Source organism: Aethalodelphis obliquidens, unplaced genomic scaffold (genome assembly GCF_003676395.1).
Source record: "Aethalodelphis obliquidens isolate GAN/ISIS:26980383/991018 unplaced genomic scaffold, ASM367639v1 scaffold7, whole genome shotgun sequence".
In the NCBI taxonomy this organism is placed as follows: Eukaryota; Metazoa; Chordata; class Mammalia; order Artiodactyla; family Delphinidae; genus Aethalodelphis; species Aethalodelphis obliquidens.
Genome location: NW_020837951.1, coordinates 23,717,642 through 23,733,339, shown reverse-complemented (window position 1 = coordinate 23,733,339; position 15,698 = coordinate 23,717,642).

The following is a 15,698-nucleotide window of genomic DNA, read 5'->3' as shown; positions in this document are numbered from 1 at the left end:
TGAGGCTCAGTTACACCTGCATTTCACCTTTCTTCCCCAATCCAGTCCTTCTCTCCTCACCTTTTTTTTTTTTTTTTTTTCCGGTACGCGGGCCTCTCACTGCCGCGGCCTCTCCCGCTGCGGAGCACAGGCTCCGGACGCGCAGGTCCAGCGGCCATGGCTCACGGGCCCAGCCGCTCCACGGCATGTGGGATCTTCCCGGACCGGGGCACAAACCCGTGTCCCCCGCATCGGCAGGCGGATCCTCAACCACTGTGCCACCAGGGAAGCCCCTCTCCTCACTTTCTTATGGGTGTATCTCTTGAAAACATCCCTCAGTCACTCCTCTGCATGCAACCCTCCTTCTCAGAGCCCAATTCCAGGAAAGCCAATCTATGATACACGAAAAGTTACCGCACAGGAGATTTCTCAGGTGTCTTCGGTCACAAAGGCTGGAACTAGAGTCATCAGGACAGCTGTTCTCGCCTCTTTCCTCACTCCCCTGCATCTTCTCTGTATGACTGCTTCCTGACAAGCCAGGCTTTCCATGACCTCTGGCGGTCCTGATGCCATCTCAAAACATCTTTCCAACTTCATCTTCCACCGCTAACTCGCTCATTCTCTGGGTATTTCTGTACCAGTTCCTACAAGAGAGCGTTTGATTGGCCCAGCTCACCTTTTCAAGTCAAGCCACCTCATAGGCTGCCAACAAACCTTGAGATTGGCTGACTTTGGGTCAGGGACCCACCTCCAGTTCAGTCAGCTGTGGTTGTTGGCATAGCGGGTGGGGAAGGCTCGTGGCTTTAGGGCCTCCCTTTCAGCAGGGCTAGTGGGGGGATGGGTCGGCTTTGTGAGTAAGGACTCCAGTATATTTATAAAGGGTGGTCTCAGTGCAAACGAAGCCCTGAAAACCCAGGTGAAAGGAAAAGGCAAGAATCAGAACACTGTGTCAAGCAAGGAGGCAGGGCTGCTGCCCCCGTGTTCTTGGCTAAGGAGAAAACCAGCTTGATTTGGAAAGAAGGGTTAAAGGAAGCAGAGGGAAGAGTGGGTATGTGTGGAATGAAGCCACATGGGTTGGCTCAGCCCGTTTTCAAGGGAAGTTGAACCCCAGACATCGGACCACAGGAAGAAAGCAGGGACCTGGGGCCAAGAGCAGGAGAGAGAAGGGAGACGGCAAGCAGTCAGGTGTCCCTGGGACCGGTTTAGTTACCTTTTGTTCCCTCAGTACATGCTGTGCTCCATGGGGACACCTCAGCTTGCCCGTGGGGCAGGTGCTCCCAGACCACGTGCCCAGCACTTTGTTTTCTTCCATCTCCTGTGCCCTTAATAACAGCCTCTGGGTCTCAAAAGTCCCCACACCTCAGCTTCCTCCGGCTCCATCTGAGGGAGGCACGGTACAACTTCACGTCTGAGGATGCCCACAGCTACATTTTTACATTGCTTTGACCCTTTCACAAACTGTAGGAGATAGGACAAGAGGCATTGTCTGCCTTTTATGATGCTGTCCAGTTCGGTAGCCCCTAGCCTCCTGTGGCTTTTTTTTTAAATTTTTAGTTTATATTGGAGTATAGTTGATTAACAATGTTTTGTTAGTTTCAGGTGTACAGGAAAGTGATTCAGTTATCCATATAAATGTATCTATTCTTTTTTCAAGTTCTTTTCCCACTTAGGTTATTACAGAATATTGAGCAGAATTCCCTGTGTGATACAGTAGGTCTTTGTTGGTTATCTATTTTAAATACAGCAGGCCTGTGTCTTCTTAAATTTAATTACACTTAAATAAGATATCAAAATTCTGTCCTTCAGTCACACTGCTCACATGTCTGTGCTCAGTAGCCCTGTGTGTCTAGTGGCTACCATACTGGACAGTGGAGACAGAGAACAGTTCCATCATGCTAGAAAGTTCTGTGGCACCGTGCTGCCTTAGAACATGACCTTCCCGTGTGCATCCGTCTGGTTCTTTACGGTCATCCTGGCTCCTGCATCAGCGCTGAGCACAAATCACATGTTCAATAAGCAGCTGTGGAATGAATGAATTGATGAACAGACCTCCACTTGCATAGGAGGGAAGAAGACTCCAAGAGGTGTTACTTTCATGGTTGGTCCAGAGAATACGTGACAGAGCTGGGACTCCAACGTAGTCCTTCCACTTCCAAGCACAGGCCTTGTTCAGCCCCTCCCTGATTTTTCACCAACCTCTGACAGGAGGAAGTGGTTCGATGCTGTCACCTTAGCAACCTGCTATAGCTGATTGGAAAATCACCTTATTTTTTTCCAGTTTTATTGAGAAATAATTGGTATTCATCACTGTATAAGTTTAAGGGGTACAGCATGATGGTTTGATTTACATATGTTGTACAACGATTACCACAATAGGTTTTGTTAACACCTATCATTTCATATAGATACAATAATAAGAAAAGAGAAAAAGCAATTTTTAAACGGTAAATGTTACAAGGGATGAAGATTTAATAACTCCACCTCTCTTTCCTCATCCCCTCCCCCAAATTTTATCCTACTTTTTTTTAAAGACTTTTAAAAAATTATTTTATTTTATTTTATTTATTTTTTGCCTGCGTTGGGTCTTCACTGCTGTGCGCAGGCTTTCTCTAGTTGCAGTAAGCAGGGGCTACTCTTCGTCGTGGTACACGGGCTTCTCATTGCGGTGGCTTCTCTTGTTGCGGGGCACGGGCTCTAGGTGCGTGGGCTTCAGTAGTTGTGGCACGTGGGCTCAGTAGTTGTAGCTCACGGGCTCTAGAGCGCAGGCTCAGTAGTTGTGGCTCGCGGGCTTTGTTGCGCCGTGGCATGTGGGATCTTCCCGAACCAGGGCTCGAACCTGTGTCCCCTGCATTGCCAGGCAGATTCTTAACCATTGCACCACCAGGGAAGCCCTGATCCTACTTTTAATTATATCAATAATTAGTGTTTGCATCACTAGTTTGAACAACATAAGCATTGTTCACTGCAGAACCTATTAGAAAACTGTGATTACATGTTCTTATTTTTAAATTGAAGTATAACTAACCTACAATTCTATGTTAGTTCTAGGTGGACACCATAGTGATTCAAAATTTCTATACATTACAACGTGATCACTACGAAAAAACACTTTAAAAAATGGCTTATGGGCTTCCGTAGCCCATGTACCACAACTACTGAAGCCCGTGCACCTAGAGCCCATGCTCCGCAACAAGAGAAGCCACCGCAATGAGAAGCCCGTGCACCACAACGAAGAGTAGCCCCCGCTTGCCACAACTAGAGAAAGCCCGCGCACAGCAACGAAGACCCAATGCAGCCAAAAATAAATAAACTATTTTAAAAAATGGCTTATGATTTCTGTTCTCCAAGGTAAGGGGGAACAGAAAAGGGATAAAATATAGAAGAGTAGAAAGAAAATTTATTCATTTTTCTAACACTAAAACCAGGTCAGGTAACATTTGGGGATGTTTCCTCCCAATCCCTTTTCAATACAGAGGTGTTTGAGGTTTTCCACAGGGTTGTCTCTTTTGTTTTTGAAAATTGATTTTCCAGGAAGGTACTTAGGCCAGAAGCTTTCTGCTTCTTTCTCCCAGCCTCATCTTGAAGCTTCTAGGCCCCACTTCTCTCTTTGGATATCGGCATAATCATGGATTCATAGATATATTCCCCTCCACGAAGCAAGCATGCCACAACCTCGATCAGGCAGAGCTCAAGTCAGGCGCTAATAGTATATTAAAGCTGAGGGCTCGGGGCTGGAGATTTCATACCTGCCTGTGAGGGGAGTCCAGCCACTGGCTCTGTGCTCTCAGGGAGATGAAAATGAGTTACCTGACTTAAAGAAGCGAGGAGTCACCAAGGCTGCCTCACCGTGGGAGCAGAACGAGAAAACCTTACCTCCTGCCTCTGGGCAACATGCCGACGTGGAGTCTGAGTTCCCATCACTTGTATGGTATGAGGTTTCCAAGTGGATTCCAAGTGAACAAGTTAAAACTTGTCCAGAACTGGTAAAACTCAGGGGACCTCAGGTTCCATGAAGTTCCAGGATAGGGACACTTCCACAGTTAGGAGTCCGGAGGCTCACAGAAACCCCATGAAGATGGGCTTGTGATCCATGTATAACCCACGTGAGAGCCCCAAGCAGTCAGCAGCTGCAACTAGCACAAGACTTTGCACTCCAAGAATTAAAGATAATAAAACAACCTGAAAGAAAGTTTAAAACAAGCGGGTTTAAAATGTTTGAAGAGATAAAGAAAGGAAGGAACAGATACTTTAAGCCTAAAGCCAGAACAGAATAGTATGAGAAAAGAATACATGGGCTTAAAAAGTGTCTACATAGAAATTCTAGGAAAGATATAATAAAATTATTGAAGTAAAGGGAGCCCGTGAATTCAGAGATGTCAGGGGGAAATGGGACTGTCCTTTTAAAGGATGTTTCTGTGAAAAACAGTTGTTAAACTTCCCTATGAACTAGGCACTGTTTCAGGGGTTTCAACTATATTAACTCATTCGATCTGCACAAGCTCATGCAGTAGGTCCCATTCTGGGGAGGCAGGGAATATTCTGATTGACCTGTGGATGGGCCATCCCCAAGGCAGTCAAGGAATAAAAATAAAATGTTATGTATAAAATAAATCACTTTACATGGATTATCTCATTTAGCCCTCATTTAATAATCTCATTAATCCTCACAGCAATCCCTCTAGGCAGGAGTTATTATCACCCTCTATTATGTGGTTTAGGAGACGAGCTTACAGCCATTAAGAAATTTCCCTAATGTTTACACAGTTATCAAGCAATGCAGTTGGGATTTAAATTGAGGCAATTTGAATCCACCATTCAAGCTCTTAACAATGATGCTAAGGAAACAGTGGTTGTTCATTTCGATTCTAGTTTTATGCATTACTTAATGTTGACTAGGCAATACAGTTCCTGATTCAAAATGTACCAAAGGGTCTATAGTAAAACATCTCTCTCCTACCTCTGTGCCCCCCTCAGAGGCATCCAGTGTTCCCAGTTTCTTGTGTACCTTCCAGACTTACTTTGTGCCTTTAGGAGCAACTGTCTATAGATATAGTTATAGACAAGCCTATCTATCTGTATACATGCATATTCGTTTCTCCCTTTCTACACAATTGGAAGTTTCCTCTATACCTTGTTGTTGTCTTGCTGTTTTCATTTAACACTTTATTTCGGAGTGCATTCTGTATTAGTATATAATAATAACAATACAATAATAGTATAGAATATTTACCATGATTAATATCATAGAACAATATACAAGTATAGAATAATAATAATGACAAAGCAATAAGGGGCGTCCTCATTCTCTTTTTAAAATAAATTTATTTATTTAATTTTGGCTGTGTTGGGCCTTCGTTGCTGCACGCGGGCTTCCTCTAGTTGTGGTGCGCAAGCTTCACACTGCGGTGGCTTGTCTTTGCGGCGGAGCACGGGCTCCAAGCGCACGGGCTTCAGTAGTTGCAGCTTGTGGGCTCTAGAGCACAGGCTCAGTAGTTGTGGCACACGGGCTTAGTTGCTCCGCGGCAGGTGGGGTCTTCCTGGATCAGAGCTCGTACCTGTGTCCCCTGCATTGGCAGGCAGATTCTTAACCAGTGCGCCACCAGGGAAGTCTTCCTCATTCTTGTTTATGACTGCAGAAGACTCCATTGTAACTCTGTATTATAATTAACTTCACTAGACCTCTATGCTGGGCATTCAAGTTGTCTCCAATCTTTGGCCATTACCGTGCTGTTGTGAATAACTGAATATACATGAGGAATCTGTTCCTAAAGTTTGAGTTGCTAGGTCAAAGTAATGTGCATTTGTGAAGCTAGGTTGTGACTAGTTAAACCTGTGACTAGTTAAAAATCATGGGGACCTTATAAAAATTATTTTTTTCTGATTATAAAAAATACATGGTAATTATGAAAAAAACTTAAATCACCCATAATTCATAAATCCAGAGATATTCACTGTTAACATGTTGGTACAATCTTCTGAGTCCCTTTTCATGTGTATGCACATACACATGTACATACCTTGGAGATCGCACTATTTATCTAGTTTTTTTTGAGTTTTTACACTGAACATTATATCATAACTATTTTTTATCTTATTTAAATATTCTTTACAACTGGCATTTCATGATTGCATACTATTCCATTATAGGACCATAATTTACTTAACCCATATCCTTGATATTGGACATTTAGTTGTTTCCAATTTTTTCATATTTTAGGAAGCTCTGCAATGAATATTGCTGTATGTAAATCATTATTTCCATCTGTCTGATTTCCTGGTCACTTGCTATTCTAATCATTAGAATCAATGACTAAAAGTAGTTTTTCCTAGTCATGTTTTATTCCAGTCATTAAGTCAGTAGTTAGATATAGAAGTTAAGCTAAAGAATATCAACATTTTTAAAGTTCTTAACATATACTGTTAGTATGTACTTAATATATCCTGTCCTCCTGGTTGTACCCATTTATACTCCAACATCCTCATCTCACCACTTCCTTGGCAACATGGAGTTTTATCTTATAGGGAATTCAGCAAAAGGTGGCATCTGTTTCTTTGTTCTTATGATTATATATGTAATGCTTATTAATTATTATAAACAATTGGAAAAGAGAAAAACTTAGAACAACCCATAATCACAAAAATTTGATCTAATCACTATTAAAATGGTGTTGACTTTCTAGGTTTTTCTCTGTTCAAATATTTTCGATAAAATTGTCATTAAATATGCTTCAAAACCACAACTTTTATTTTTGCCAAGTTTAAGCTAAAAATGGCATCTCTTATTTGAATTTGTTGCAAATATTTTTCTCAGTTTCTTTTTTTTTTAATTTATTTTATTTTTGACTGCGTTGGGCCTTCGTTGATGCGCGCAGGCTTTCACTAGTTGCGGCAAGCAGGGGATACTCTTCGTTGTGGTGCAGGGGCTTCTCATTGCGGTGACTTCTCTTGTTGCGGAGCATGGGCTCTAGGCGTGCGGGCTTCAGTAGTTGTGGCATGTGGGCTCAGTAGTTGTGGCTCACTGGCTTAGTTGCTCCACAGCATGTGGGATCTTTCCAGACCAGAGCTCCAACCCATGTCCCCTGCATGGCAGGTGGGTTCTTAACCACTGTGCCACCAGAGAAGCCCTTGCAGTTTCTTGACTGCCTTTTTATTGTGTTTATGATATTCTGAATTTTTATGTGATCAGATCTAGAAATCTTTTTCTTCCATCTCCCCTATCCCCTCTAAAAACTTGTTGTCATGGGGATAAGGGTGACAGGGTGTAAAGTAACATAGAAGAGGAACAGTGTTAGGGAGCGCAGGATCCTAGTTGAGGTCAGCCATGTAAAGAGTATTGGCCTGCATCCATTCAACAGGCATTACTGGTAACTGCTTATCACTATGTGTGTGTCCTTAGGGGCACAGAGATGAACCAAGCATGATTCTCTCTCCAGTAGGGAGATAAGATGAGCATGACCAGTGACTCGAGAGGCATCATATTCCAAGCCATCACAGAGGAGGAAACATGGCTCTAGTTCAGGAAGGGGCAGGCAAGGAAGGCTTCCTGGAGGAGAGGGCATTTGAGGTGGACCTGGACGACTGGGAAGGCGTGTGGCATGTGGATATGAGGAAAAGAAAAGATAGAACTAACTGCGGGAATTGCTAAGGGTAGAAGTTGTCACATTCCTGCCGGGTTGGTGAGGGGTGGGGGCAAGAAGACAGTGTTGGGAGTCCTAGGCAAACAGACCCTCCTCCTTAGAGTAGTGGACAAATACAGGCCGTCTCGAGCTCGCCAAGGAAGAGGTGTGTTAAAACAGGTCATCACCTGGGACTTCCCTGGTGGTCCAGTGGTTAAGGCTTTGCCTTCCAATGCAGGAGGTGCAGGTTCGATCCCCAGTCGGGGAGCTAAGATCCCACACACCTCATGGCCAAATAACCAAAACACCTAAACAGCAGCAATATTGTAGCAGATTCAAAAAAGACTTTAAAAAATGGTCCACATCAAAAAACATCTTAAAAAAGAAAAAAAAAACAGGTCATCTTCTGATGAAGGTTTGGAATTCCAAATTGACCTATCCATTTAACCCACATCATATTTGCAACATTAACCAGTAGAATACTGTTCGAGAGTGATGTCAATCAAAGTAGAAACAGATTGAAAGATCTTTCTTGAAGACGTGTCCTTGACGTAATACAGTTTAAACTGGAATAAGATGAGGCAGGAATTTGTAACTTTTGGGACTCTGGAGGAGGCCTCTGGACACTCTCCAGGCATTTATGCAATGAGGCCAGCATATCAAATGCTTTGGCCAGTGACAGGTTCATTACAGGGCCTGACCTAATTGTCAGGGCCCTTTCGCCTTTACTCAGAATAACTCTTTCTTTTTCTGGGGAGCTGTTCCCACTCTTGAGTCCAGTCGAGTTGTGTGGGGATGGGGCTGTGACTCACTGACCAACCCCAGGGTCGCAGTGATTGGTCCAAGGGGTGAGCCCTTAACCGGAATCAGAATGCTCCCCTGAGAAGCCCTGAATGGGCGTGGAGAGAACGCTCGTTCCTTTCTGGTTTTGGAGCTATGGGGATCAGCCATCAGCCAGGCCGTTTGAAGGCATCAAGATAATGAAGACTGAGAGAAGCAGAAACAAAAGGATTTAAGAATCCAATCCCTCCACTGAGCTGTCCTACTTCCTGAAGTCTTCCTTCCCTTCTGACACTGCCCTAGTGTCCTGCCTAGGAGTCCTCCTTTTTGGTTTAAGCTAATTTGAGTTGGCTTCCTGTCACTTTCAATCAGAAGAATCCTGTCTGACACAAGGAAGAGTTAAAGTCTGATTCTTACATTTAATTTCACTGCAAAGTTCAACGTTTTTCATTTTTTAGTATATGTGCATCAGTAGCAATATTCCAGCTTTTTAAAAATTATATAGTAACTTTTAGAGTAATGCATGTCCATTGCAGAGACTTAGACTATACCGATAAGCAAAAAGAAAAGGAAATCCAGCCACTACCCTATCCCTAGAGACAGCCACTCTTAACATATTGGGATTCCCCACCCCCTCTCTGACTTTTTGCTATCATCTGTGTATCTATTTATCTATGTATGTATCTATTTATCTTTGATCTGTATTATGCACCATGAATGGTCTAATTTTCCACATAATAACTCACTCTTCACAACAACCCTATGACATAGATATTATTACCCCCAGTTTATAGATGAGAAAACTGAAGCTTAGAAAAGCACAGAAAGGTTAGAAAACACAGGCTCACAGAGGTTAGAAAACACAGGTGAAACACAGAAAGGTTAGAAAACACAGGCTTAGCTATCTAACCCCAGGACTTAAAACTGGCAAATGGTGAGGACCTGGGATTTGAATCTAGGTTGTTTTGCTCCCCAATCTATATTTTTGGCCACCACAATATACCGACTTTATCTATAGTTAGAATCACACAGTAATACTATTCTGCATCCCGAGTTACTTAGTTATCAAGATATCACAAGATTCTTTCTGTGTGTGGATATCTATATCGACTTTCAGAGCTACCCAGTATCCCATAACAAAAATGCACCAAACTTTATTGAACCAGACTCAGACTGATGAGCATTGAGATTGTTTCCAAGTTTTCACTATTATAAAAACATCTCACTGCAAGGACACATTTAAAAACTGTCTTGACGTCATAAGCAAAACCTTTAAATTATTCCCTTAGGTCAGGTTCCCAGAAGTGGAGTTACTGGGTTGGTGGGTTTGCAAATGGTTTTATCGTTTTGACATCTGCAACCACCTACTTCTCAGAACAACTTAGGGGACTGATGACACTGTTTTTTAGTTTAGCTTGTTTTTTTTAACAATTAAAAAATTGAGATGAAATTCACTTAACATAAAAGTCACCATTTCAAAGTGGGCAATTTAATGGTTTTTAATTTATTCACATTGTACAACCAACACCATTCTCTGATTTCAGAACATTTTCATCATCCCCCCAAAGAAACTCGATACTCATTAGCGGTTATTCCTCATCCCCCTTCTTCCCAGCCCCCGGCAACTTCTGATCTACTTTCTGTCTCTATGAATTTGCCTTTTCTGAACAACACAAATTAATGCAACCATACAATATGTGACCTTTTGGGTCTGGTTTTGTTCACTTAGTGTGTTCTCAAGGTTCATCCATGTTGTAGCATGTATCAGAACTTTTTTCCTTTTTATGGCCAAATAATGTTCCACTGTATGGCTAGACCACATTTTGTGTATCCATCTAACAGCTGATGGACATTTGGGTGGTTTCCACCTTTAATCCTTTATGAAGAATCCTGTTATGAATTTCTTTATTTAGTTCTCGATGTTATGAAGAAAAGAGAGAGGAGAGCTTTTCCTGAGATGAGGCAGAAAGAAGATGATAGAAGAATTTGTGGGGGAGGGCTCACCGATTTATTTAAGTAGTAAAATATAGAAATAAAGGCGTTTGGAGGTGGAGGCATCTGTGGGGAAGGGATCAGCTCTCCCTGTGCTTTTGGACAATGCCTACATAAGCCAAAATTAGAATTCCTACAAGCTCTTTGTTATTGAGGACGACCCAGATTTAATACGAGAAACAAGGAACTGCTGAAGGACTCTAACATTTTTAATTTTAGAATGTATTTTTCTAGGCATCTCTCAGTTGTTTTTGTTTCAGGTTTCTGAGTTTTTATGGTTAGTTTATAAATAGCATGCATACCTTTTGTTTAGAAACTTGACTTACTGGCCTTGATTACTATCAAGCCTGTTCTCATTTACACACCTCTGCCTTTGCCAGGTAGGTCTCTCACTGCAACCAAAACCATGCACCTGGTGTCTAAGGTGAAATCTAAGAGCTAAGTTCCTGGCCAGGGCCCTGAAGGTCACTCTGACCTCACACTCTGGACAGAGTCCAGACAGGTCTCCTCTGTGGGCAATGCCTTTACACATAATGTAGTTCTGTTGTATTTTTTCCTGGCTGTGTCGTGTATATTTTAAAATATTTAATCTAATTTTTCTTCTCCCCTTTTCTTTTTCCTGTACTTTTTATAGGGTATGCTGATAGCTGTCATATACAATTTAGTCCATATAGTATAGGAAATTGAGATAGATCATGACCTAGGAGAAAAGGAATTGCTGCTGCTGTAATTGATAAGCGTCCTGGTTGACCCCTCTTGGGGAAGGGTGAGCAGATTTTCAGTTGTATAAGGGATGGTCGTTCCATGTCAGGCAGGCACACTGTTACGTTTTAGAAGTATGGGAAGGGTATTAGAAGGCAGTAGGAGTGGATTATAGAGGACATTTGGTTTTGGTCATCCAGCTTCTAAATTTGGAAACACTTCTACCACATAAGGCAGAGATCCCCTTCTGCATCTCCCATTACAGACCCTGAAAAGGCCACATGTTTGCATTCCAGCCTCCCTTGCAGCTAGGTCTGGGCTCATAAGCTAGGTTCTGCCAGTGAGAAGCATCTGTCCCAGGACTCAGAGACGACAGGCGGCAGGGACTGTGTGGGTTCATTCTCTGAGGGTGGCAGCTGCAGGGGCAGCTCATCCAGTGTCCAAAGCAGGATGGGGTTCAGTGGTGTTGTGGTGTCAGCAGTTCACGCAGTGGAGTCCACAGGGACCAGTTCCGAGATCTGATCTTGACATTGATACTGGCCATACGACTTTAGAGCACCACTTACCACCCTTCCCCTTCCTGCCTGGGGTATTCCGTGTGTGTGTGTGTGCGCGCACGCGCGCGTAGCAGGAAGAGGGCAGGGGAGAGACCTTTCCCCCCTTTATTCACAATTGTCTGCTTGGCATTAAATGATGGGATGGAAGTTAAAGCCTCTGAGGCATGAGGCTTATTTTCAGAAAATGTTCAATTGGAACCTCAGGCTTGGCACTGGGTGGTAAATGAGCAGTTCTGAAAGACAACAGGAACGATGGACCCATTTCTCAAAGTGCAAGTGAGACGTGGATGGAGTTCCAGGTGGGGTAGAGTGTTTCAGCCTAGGCCAGAAACCCATCAAGCTCTGAGGGGTTTTCTTTGGGGCTCCAGGGCAGGACAGATGACCGAATGGTTCCCTTGGTCAGTGTGAGGAAGCATGGTTGCAGCTGCTGCTGGGCCCAATTTGATTCATATCGTCATCAATGGAGGAACAGAGATGCCAAAAATGTGAGGTTGCCCAGGAGCCACCTGGCTGAGGGGTGGGATGCATAACTCTGGAAATGCATTGGGGTGGGTACTGCTGATGGGGGCTGAAAGAGGGTATTCCCTTGCTCCTGCCCCATCCCACTACCCCACCCTCTCAGGAAGGAGAAGTGTTGTTCCCTCAGGCTGGAGGGGGCCAGGGTAACGCTGAACACTACTAAAGAAAATTATGCATAACACCTGTGCTGAGACCACCGACCAGCAGAGGCTGACGTCCAGACCAAGGTTGGGGATCTCTCCTTAGCCCCAGTGTGCTGCCCTCTTGGTCTGTCTTGCTTGTGGGGCTCTAGGGGAGAGTGAGGTCTCTGAGAGTTCAGGCAGGCAGAGGAGGGGTGGGGAAGTTCAGAACTTGGACCTCTGGTTACAATTATGATCAAATATATGAATTCGCTGCTATGGACTGGATTGTGTCCTCCCCCAAATTCCTATGTTGAAGCTCTAACCCCCAGTGTGATGGTATGAGGAGATGGGACCTTTGGAAGATATTTAGGTTTAGATGAGGTCATGAGGGGCCCCCATGATGGGATTAGTGCCCTTATAAAAAGAAGAGACATCAGGGCTCGCTCTATCACGTGAGGACACCGCAAGAAGGCGGCTGTTTGCAAGCCAGGAAGAAGAGAACTCTCACCAGGAACCGAATCTGTGGGCACCTTGATCTTGGACTTCCTGGGATGCAGAATTGTGAGAAATAAATGTCTGCTGTTTAAGCCACCCAGTTGATGGTATTTTGTTACTGCAGCCTGAGGAGACTATGACAATTGCATATTCACCCCAGATGGGCTATTTTAATAACTGGATTTGATTACAGAAGTCAATTGAATGGACTAACATTCAAACAAGAGTGGCACAGAAGACATCTACTGTGGCTGTTTGCAGTGCTCAGGACCCAGAAATGCCTACACCATTTTTAAGAGTAAACTTTCACGTTCAGATATAGCTGTGTGAGACTCCTCTGACTGGTTTACATGTGTCCCTAATGTCAGACCTCAGACTCAGAGAACAACCTCTTCATCTTCCCCGCACCTAGTTCTCCTTGTTTGCAGCTCCCACACCCACCCAGTTGCCCAACCTTGAAACTGGCCCCATCCTTGGCTCCTCCCTTGGTACACCCACCAGTTATCAAGCCATACCCCTTCCTCTTAAATATGTCTGGACTACGACCACCTACCTTGTCTTCACTGCCACCATTCCTCCCCGGACCTCTGCCGCTGCGTCCCAACAAGTCTTCTTTTCTGGCTCTTCCTCTGTTTCGGACAATGATGTTGGAAGCCCTGGGGTAGCCTAAGGAGAAATTCTGGTGGCTTCCTCAACCACGAGAGGAATCTAGAGGCATAAGGATTAACTAGCAAAGGATACAAGGGTGGCCATAGAAGAAGAATGACCTGTATTCTTTTTTTTTTTTTGCTGTACGCGGGCCTCTCACTGCTGTGGCCTCTCCCGTTGTGGATCACAGGCTCCGGACGCGCAGGCTCAGCAGCCATGGCTCACGGGCCGAGCCGCTCCGCGGCATGTGGGATCCTCCCGGACTGGGGCACGAACCCACGTCCCCTGCATCGGCAGGTGGACTCTCAACCACTGCGCCACCAGGGAAGCCCATCAGTCTATTCTTATTCAAATGATTCGTGTATGTAATGGATGAGCGCTGATGATGTTAGGAGCTGTCAGTGCTGTTCTTCAGGATGGTGGGTCAGTTTTGCTTAAGTGACATAATTGCACTTGTTCTTGTGTGCTGGGTCTTGAGCAGTGTTAACTCCTCATATGTCAGCCCTTCAGTAGATCTGAAGTCAAGGGATCTGTAGGGGAGGCTGCTAATTGTGCCCTAATAATCATTTCCCTTTCTTCAATAACAAAACTCCTGAATTTTGGTTGGGTAGAGTGCCATCCAGAGTAAAGACTGCATTTCTTCACCCCTTTGCAGCTAGATGCACCCCTATGATCAAGTTCTCGTTAACTATGTGTTAATCAAGTAGTCTATGGATCTTTCAGGAATTATCTTTAAAGGGAAGGGGCATTCTTTTTTTTGTCCCTTTTCCTCTTTTCTTCTGGCTGAAACATGGATGTGATGGCTGGAGCTGGATCAGCCATTCTGGACTATGAGGTGAAGGTGTACGTTGAAGATTGGAGGGGTGTAGGTCCCAATGATCATGGAGCCACTGTACCAGCTCTGGACTCCTGTGTTTATGTGAGAAATAAAACTTGTACTTTGCTCCAACCACCTTTACTTTGGCTTTTGGATTCAGAATTTGATAACTGATAATGGGATGCTGCAAGTAACATCTAAAACGTAGCACTGGCTTAGTGGAATTGGTAGGCAGTGGATGTCAAGAATATTGTCTTTTATATAATGGCTAAACATTTGATGAAACTGGATGGACCACATGCTGACAGAGGTCACGGCAATAGAGGAAATGGTGGGAGAGTGATTAAAGTGTGAATGCTGCTCCTTGTTGCTTTTCACAAAGTCATATAAAAGTGAGATGAACTGGGGCTAGAGCCAGACAGCCTGCAGCAGAGATGGAAGGCAATCCTGCTTTACCAAGGGACACACGGTCTCTAGCCTGTAATCAAAATTGATTAAAATCTTGAAGCATAGAAAATGCCAACAGCCTCTGTTCTCCAAACTGCAGCTATTAAGAGCAGTGGCCTTGAAGTGGCAGCCTTAGCAGGAGACAGGCTGGGGCAGCAAGCCATTTTCAAGACTTCTCTGCCGGAAAATGCAAACCAGTAGCTCCAAAAATCAGACTGTGGGTGTTGCCTTCCCACCCAAACTTCTTGGTCAGGTGGCCCCAAAGTCGCTACCTTCAAGTTGAGAAGAAACACAGGCAGAGCACAGAACACCGGTCTAGACCAGATCTCCGGCTGTGGGTACTTGGTGGAATTCTATTGGCAGAGAAATCACAACCCTGGGCACCTCCCAAACTGCCCCAGGAGTAAGCAGGGCTACAAAAGCTCTGTAGCCCCACCTTGGATGTGGCCAGGGAGGTCAGTGGACAAGGAGTCCCTCCCAGAGTGGGACTGGGCTGTCAGGTGACCATCCAAGGGACTCGATGGCCGGCCAGAGGCGTCTTCATTATTCCTGCAGTGGGCTTGGGCAACCCCTTGCAGCAGTGTTTCCTGTTCTCTCCTCTTATGAATGAGTTTTCAGTGGCCGTTTTCCTGTTTCTACTTCACGACTGTTTATGGGCTATGTTGGGAGAAAATAACTTGAGTGAGTTTATAGGTCATTAGACCACAAGAAGCCACCCAGAGCTGACAGAGAGGACCACAGGTCACTCAAATGTGATTCTGGCTTTAGATCCATGCCATACCTGGCTGGGGTTTGAGCTGTCTACCTCAGGGACAACGTGAGACAAGAAAGGTGACACCAAAGGGTTGAGCCATGGCAGCGACCACTAATTGTCCCTCAAACCCATTCTTTCCTTGTTTCTCAGAAACAGAACTCCTGAATTTTTATTTTATTTTTTTAGAGCTCTTTTTTTTTTTTTTTGACCACACCATGCAGCTTGTGGGATCTCAGTTCCCCAACCAGGGATCGAATCCAGGCCCTCGGC